The sequence below is a fragment of the Callospermophilus lateralis genome, unplaced genomic scaffold (assembly GCF_048772815.1).
Source record: "Callospermophilus lateralis isolate mCalLat2 unplaced genomic scaffold, mCalLat2.hap1 Scaffold_331, whole genome shotgun sequence".
Classification (NCBI taxonomy): Eukaryota; Metazoa; Chordata; class Mammalia; order Rodentia; family Sciuridae; genus Callospermophilus; species Callospermophilus lateralis.
In genome coordinates, this window is record NW_027513865.1 from 209,469 (window position 1) to 217,541 (window position 8,073).

An 8,073-nucleotide genomic window follows, 5' to 3' on the forward strand; every position below is an offset into this window, starting at 1 on the left:
GTCCACGAGGGTTGCAGCCAAAGAGAGTGTCCAAAATAAGCTCCCTTTCCACTCATTTGCATAAAATCAGGGTGGCCTGGACACCCTTCCTGTGAAGCAGGACTGATCAAAGAGGTCTGCGGTTAATACTGCTCTGCTTCTCTAATTTTAGGCTTACTGACGGTGGGGTTTAGATTCTTTATGTGAACTGGAGTCATGAGAAAACCCAAGCACCTTTGGGTTAGACTCTGTAGGGCTTTGAAGAAGTCATTTTACTCAAAGGATCCCTATTCTTACTTGATGGAGGTCAGGAACCTTACAGAGGAAGGCGACAGACTTCATCCACAATGACTGCTCTTTTGGCAATTAGCTTTTGGATGCACACATGGGATCTTTCTTTAGATCCATCAGGTGCTGAGATCTAAGCCACAGCCTCACTCAGGGCCAAGAGGCTGATTCAGAGACATCCCTTTCCAAAGCAAGTAAGCAAAAAGCCACAGGTGATACCAATTCATTTCCATTTGAAAACTGTTTTTTTCAGGCTTCACAAAGGTTTTGCCTGAAATACAAAAAAAAAATCCAAAAAGAAAAGGTTTTGCTTCACGAAATACAAAGAGTCCAACTGGGACACAGTGCTGGAGGGAGTTCTGTCACGTGTGGTGTGTCAGGGTCTGCAGGATAATGCACCAACCAGGCTTCAATCCCACATAGCTTGCACCCTTGACCAGAGCAAACTGATTCTAAACATTGCCCTGAAACCTCTCCAAATAACAAGATGCCTTTACATATAAGGGTCTGCTGGCTGAACCATGTCAGTCACAAGCAATTTGGAAGGCAATGGCAGATCCACATGGCCCCACCACAGATATTTTATCACACACCTGCAAACCACTTCTCTAGCCCCACTAATCATCCGGCTCCAAATTACTGGCATCTCTGTTCTACACCATTTTCATGAAACCAAGTCAAGCAAGGCACTTTCTGGAATACTCATGATTAGCAACAGGACATCCAAAGATTGTCCAGTGCCACCTGGACATGGGAATTTCAAAAATTTCATGGTATTTATCTAGCCATTTTTCAAGAATGAAGTTGGAGGCACTGTGGGTTTAAATTCATTCAGGAACAATTACATGGTGAGGAAGCTCATTTCAGTAAAAGCTCTGGAGAACTCTCACAGGCACGGCTTCCCAAAGTGTGGCCACAAAGTCAAATGAAGCCAGGCCCATTGAGGTCTACAAGTGTGGTCCATGTGCGTTTTGACTCTCAACTATGGCTGCCAAGTTTTTCAGAATAAAATCATGAGATTTTGTTGCAGAGATTCCCAGTGGTCTGTGGAAAGCCACTCTGAGCCTAGACCTCAGTTTCCAATGGCGACTCTCATAAATGGCCTCTTAAGATCCGAACACAATTCATGGGAATTCTTCTCTGAGGGCAGTTCTAGAACTCAGACTCTAAGGGGAATCACAAGAGAGTTCAAGCCCAGGTAGATCCAGTCATCTCTACCAACCACCATAAAAATGACCACAATTAAAACTAAAACACTCCCACATGGCCCTCATCTTCTTCCATTTTGACACTCATCACAACCTCAGGCTGGAGGTTATCATGAGGTACGAAGCCCAAGACACTGTCCAAAAGAAGCTCCATAGCCCCTCACTTGCCTAAAATCAGGGTGGCCTGGACATCCTTCCTGTGAACCAGGAGTGATCAAATAGGCCTGCCATTAGTACTGCTCCACTTCTGCAATTTGAGGCCTACTGACTGTGGGGTTTAGATTCCTGATGTGAATTGGAGTCATGAGAAAACACAAGCACCTGTGGGCTAGCATCTTCAGGGCATTGCAGAACTCATTTGAGCCAAAGGATCCCTATTGCACTTTCTGAAGGTCAAAATCTTACAGAGAAAGGCGAGAGACTTCATTCACAATAATTCTTTTTTTTGCCATTTTGGATTTGGATACACACATGGGATCTTTCTTTATATCCAACAGTTGTTTATGTATAATGTTGTTCAACTAGGAAGCTCACACATAAGTTGAATTTTCAATTCCAATAGCGTTTAGGAGGAGTGATCTCTTCTCACAATTTGTATCTTCTAAGTCAGCCACCTCACAAAAATGTACTTGTGATACCTGGTAGGATTCAATATTTGCATATAAAAATACATGTGCTGAATAGGATACAGAGAAAGGGAGACAGGAATTCACGTATTTTTTACCTTTAAAAACACATGGAGAACTATTTCAATTAAAAATTGAATATATTTATAACACCTACCCTTTATCATGCAGAAGGCAATCCAACTATACAACATGCTTCCTCTTAACTGCTTGTATTTCTGTTCTGTTTGGGTTATTTTTCTCCATCATATTAGGATTAGTAGTCAGAGTCTAGAAATATGGGTTAGTGTCAGAGATTCAGTATTTCAAATGGAAAATAGAAAAATGAATCCAATGTGTATGCAAATATGTGCTACACAAAAATCTTCCCACTCTCATCCAGAACAATGCCTTGACATTACCTTTGCCCCAAGTAAGACACAATTAGAGGAAACAAGTTAGAAAATCTGTGAATAAATATCTGGAATGAAATATGCTCAGGAGTTCACAACCTTGGAGGTGGTCGAGGAGTTTCCAAACAATACACAAACACGGAACTCTGTGGGCCTAAAGACTTCTTGAGAAACTGCCTCTGAGGTTGGGCACTTGAAATATGTTTTCAGTAGCTTTTACTTCCTTTGTAGTGAGTCCATCAATGCTGGGTCTGAATCTATGTGACCTGAAGGATATGGTTTCTGATTTTCCAATGAACATGAGGCAACAGTGCTACATTCCCTCTTTGTAGGTAAACTGTGGCCACATGGGGCTAAGTGTCTCCCCATGTGGACTGTGAAGACATTTGGACATCCTCCAACTTTCGTGGTGCTTCTTGCTGCTGCACTGGGAGTTTGGTATTTGCTTTACGAAATACAAAGATTTCAAATAGGACACAGTACTGGAGAGAGTTCTCTCACGTCTTATGTGTCAGTGTCTGCAGGAGAATGCACCAACCAGGGTTCTATCCCACATAGCTTGCCCCCTTTTCCATAGTAACCTGAATCTGAACAGTGCCCTGGAACTTCTCCATATAACAAGATGCCTTTACATAAAAGGGTCTGCACGCTGCACCATGTCAGTAACAATCCATTTAGAAACCAATGGCAGATCCACATGGCCCCACCACAGATATTTTATCACACACCTGCACACCACTGCTCTAGGCCCAATAATCACCAGTCTCCAACTTACTGGCATCTCTGTTTTACACCATTTTCGTGAAACCCAGTCAATCAAGGCACTGTTTGGTACACTCATGATCAGCAACAAGACATCCAAATGTTCTCCAGTGCCAACTGGTCATGGGAAATTAAAAAATGTCATGGTATTTATCTAGCCATTTTTCAAGGATGTAGTTGGAGGCACTGAGGGTTTCAATTCATTCAGGAACCATTAAATGGTGAGGAAGCTCATTTCAATGAAAGATCTGGAGAAATATCACAAGCAAGGCTTCCCAAAGAGTCGCCAAAAGGTCACATGAAGCCAGGCCTATTGCGGTCTACAATGTGAGGTCCATGTGTTTTTTGACTCTCAACTCTGTCTGCCATGTCTTTCAGAATAAAACAATGTAATATCCTGGCTGAGATTCCCAGTGCTCTGGGGAAAGCAACCCTGGGCCTAGATCTGGGTTTCCAAGGGCAACTCTCATTCGTGGCCAACTAAAATCCCAACACATTTCATGGTAATACTTCTCTGAGGTCATTTCCAGAACTCAGTCTCTAAGTGGAATCACACCAGAGTTCAGCCCATGTGGACCCAGACATATCTTCCAACTACCACACAAATGACTACAATTAAAATCAAAACACTCCCACATGGCCATCATCTTCTTCCATATATACACACTCATCCAAAGCTCTGTCTGGAGGTTTCCATGAGCAGCGAAGCCCAAGACAGTGTCCAAAATAAGCTCCCTTGCCCCTCATTTGCATGAAGTCATGGTGGCCTGGACACCCTTCCTGTGAACCAGGTGTGATCAAAGAGGCCTGCCCCTAATATGGCTCTGCTTCTCCAATTTGAGGCCTACTGACTGTTGGGTATAGATTTTTTATGTGAATTGGAGTCATGATAAAACCAAGAACCTATGTGCTAGACTCTCCAGGGCTTTTAAGAATTCATTTGACCCAAAGGATCCCGATTCTCACTTGATGGATGTCAGGAGCCTTACATAGGAAGGCAAGAGACTTCATCCACAGGGACTGCTCTTTTGGCCATTTTGGTTATGGATTCACACATGGAAAGATCCATCAGGTGATGAGAATCTAAGCCACAGCCTCACACAGGGCCATGAGGCTGATTCAGACACATCCCTTTCCAAAGCAATTAAGCAAAGAGCCACTGGTGATTCCCATTCATTTCCATTTGAAAACTGTTTGCTTCAGGCTTCACAAAGGCATGGCCTGAGACAAACACCTTCCTGACATTCAGGGCAAATGAATAATAGGTAAGCAAATGGGCCAAAGCAGGGTTTCTCCACTTAGACTTTAAAAGTCACACTGATGTCTGAGTTTTCTGAGATGCTCCAATTCCCTTCAGCTATCCAGTACATTGCCATGTCATAGAGCTTTGAGGCGGTACATATCTTGGACACAAAATCATGAGCCTATCCTAAAGAGTGGCCAGAATTCAGGAAGAAAACAGGAACTTAGTAAGATAGTAGGTGTTGCCCATCCATAAGGCAAGCCACAGTCCATTCATATATTGGGCAGGATGGATGCTGAGAAGCTTTGTAGTAGACAGGACACATCCATTGATGCATTCACTTTTCTATGGTCTACAACCATGGACACAGAGATATACACAGACATAGAAACACCCTACTTGTGAAAGGACTTACTAGACACAGTCGATTCCAAGCCAAACATTCTGCCTTTCCTGCCTAATGTCAGAATGTGAGACAAAACCACAAACTCACACCCACACCCACAGGTCACTGCTGGCCTGTGGGAAGCCGGTGGTGGCAGTTTGGTTCTGAAGGTTTTCCTGAGAAGCTTTTTTGTTCGGTGTGTGTGATTCTTAAAATAATGTTCATTTCTTTTGTCAAATGGCTTTTGAATTGTGCCCAGCCAGACTGAGGCATTTGTTGGGCCACAAGGGGAATGAGTGAAGGTAATTGATAAGGTAAACTGCTCACCCCTGAAGGCAGGGCGAGGGGATGGGTAGCCATTTTAAGATTCCTCTTTTGTTTTGCTTCACTTTGGTTTTAAGTTGACTGTCCCTTGAGAGGGGTAAGATGGAAGAAAAACCGCTCACATCTGAGGAACAGATAGGGAGAAAGGACGGATGGCCATTTCAAGAGGATAGGAAAGATATTATAATGATTTTCTGTTGTTCCACTTTTTTTTAATTCTGGTTCAGTTTTGTTTGGTGTTATCTTCTTGGGTTGTATTATAGTTATAGTAGAAATATTCAAGTAAAAGAGAAGGTCTCTTGAGCTAGTCAGACAGAGATAAAAATTCAAGTATAAAGTTCTCTCGAGCTAGTCAGTCAGAGGAAAATATCAAGTAAAAGAGAAAGTCTCTCGAACTAGTCAGACAGAAGAAATAATTCAGGTCAAAGAGAAGGTCTCTCAAACTAGTCAGACAGAGGAAAAATTTCAACTTAAAGAGAAGTCTCTTGAACTAGTCAGACAGAGGAAAAAATTCAAGTAAATGAGAAGGCCTCTCAAGCTAGTTAGACAGAGAAAGAAAGTGTAAAGCAGAAAAAGCCATCAGAGGGAAAGTTACAACAGGACTGCTACTAACACCTTTCTATCACCAGAGTGTGTAAGTGTCCAGCCAACAGCACCACCTCTAATTAGACTGCTACTAACACATTTCTATCTCCAAAGGACGTAAGTGTCCAACTAACAAGGACACCTTCATATGCTGGGAGGCACCCAACCCCGGCAGTTGATAGTTGCGATCCTGAGACAAGATCTCAAATATTAACATGCCCTGTATTTAATGCAGGAGGGCATTGAATTCACCATGATTTAAATTTCAAAACAGTGAAGCAGCTAAAAGAGTCTGTAACAACCTATGGTCCTCAAGCACCCTTCACTGTAAGCATGGTCGAATCCATTAACAACTTGAACATGACGCCAGCAGATTGGGCTAATATGTGTAAAGCTGTGCTAAATGGAGGACAATACCTGTTATGGAAGGTTGCCAATGAGGAATTTTGCAAGGAGGTGGCTAGATGAAATGCAACAGCTGGTTATCCTCAGAGAAATCTAGATATGTTGTTAGGAAAGGGACCTTATGAGGATCAGCAGCAACAAATTGCATATGATCCTGGTGTATACGCACAAATTGCTGTAGATGCAGTTAAGGCATGGAAGACTTTACAAGGACATGGAGGTTTACAAGGTCAATTATCTAAAGTAATACAAGGAGATAATGAACTTATGCTGAATTTGTAGATAGGCATATTCAAACAGCTACTAGAGTTTTTGGAAAATCAGAACAAGCAATGCCATTAATAAAACAACTGGCTTATGAGCAAGCGAATCGATGGTGTAGAGAAATCATTAGACCATGGAAACATGAAGATTTAAATACATATATTAAATTAGGTAGAGACATTAATGAATAAGAGCAACTCGTGGTAGCTACAGTAAAACAGGCTTTAGATGCCAGGCCAAGAACAAGCTACAATTATTAACAAACAGGACATTTTAAAAGGAATTGCCCCATAGGGGGAGGCCTTAACAAAACTAGGTATCAAAAGAGTAGAATACCAGGTATTCGCCCACGATGCCGTACAGGGAGACATTGGGCTAATGAATGCCGTTCTCAAACCACCATAGAGGGTACTCCATTATCAAAAAACGAACAAGGATCAGGTGTTTATCCATGATATTTTGGAGAAAGGCATTATGCTACGTTGCCAGAAAATGGACAGGGGGGCCCAATGCTCCAGGGCCCAAAACCACAAATATACGGAGCACTGGAGGAACCACACAACCCCATCAGGGTAGCGCCCAGGACACATTGTCAATCAGATCCCTCATCAGACTAACCAGAGGGAATGCAGGGTTGGACATGTGCACCTCTGCCAGAGCAGTACTAACTCCAGAGATGGGAGTTCAAGTCATTATCTCAGGGGTAAAAGGACCTCTTCACAAAGGAACAGTAGGCTTATTATTCAGACGCAGCTCTTCTACTCTAAAAGGACTTATGATAAGTCCTGGGGTAATTGATCCCGATTATGAAGGTGAAATAAAAATTATAGCCAGTTCTCCATAGGATTTATCAGTAATTTCTCCAGGAGATAGAATAGCATAGTTACTAATAATACCAAGCCTACATGATAAATTTTCCAGTCGTGCTCTAGAAAGAGGTTCCAAGGGATTAGGCTCCACAGGTGTAGATTGGGCTATTCTTTCTTTAAATTTAGATTCTTGCCCCATGCTAAAACTAAATATTGAATGACATGAATTTAATGGGCTACTGGATACAGGTGCAATACTTAGCATCATCTTTCGTCAAGATGGCCAAAACATTGGCCATTAAAACAAGCCACTCAAACACTTCGAGGCCCAGAAGTGGCGACTAATCCCCATAGAAAAGCAATGGTAGTAGATTGAAAGGATCCTGAAGGATGTATAGGAACTATACAGCCATATGTATTGGATCATCTTCCCGTAAATTTATGGGAATGAGATGTCCTAGATCAATTAGGTTTGACATTAACAAATAACATCAATCAAAATGCACCCACTATTATGGCTAGACAAGGTTTTAGGAAAGGAAAAAAATTAGAAAAAAAGAACAAGGTATAGCAGTACCAATACAAATAGACCAAGGAACAGACCGACATGGGTTGGATTTTCAGAAAGGGCCACTGAGACAGTAAAAATTACTTGGAAATCAGAAAGACTAGTATTGGTTCCTCAGTGGCCCCTGACTAAAGAAAAGATACAAGCAGCCCATGACCTGGTCAAACAACAATTAGCAGAAGGACATATACAATCTCTCTATCTCCCCATTATACTCCCATTTTTGTTATCAAAA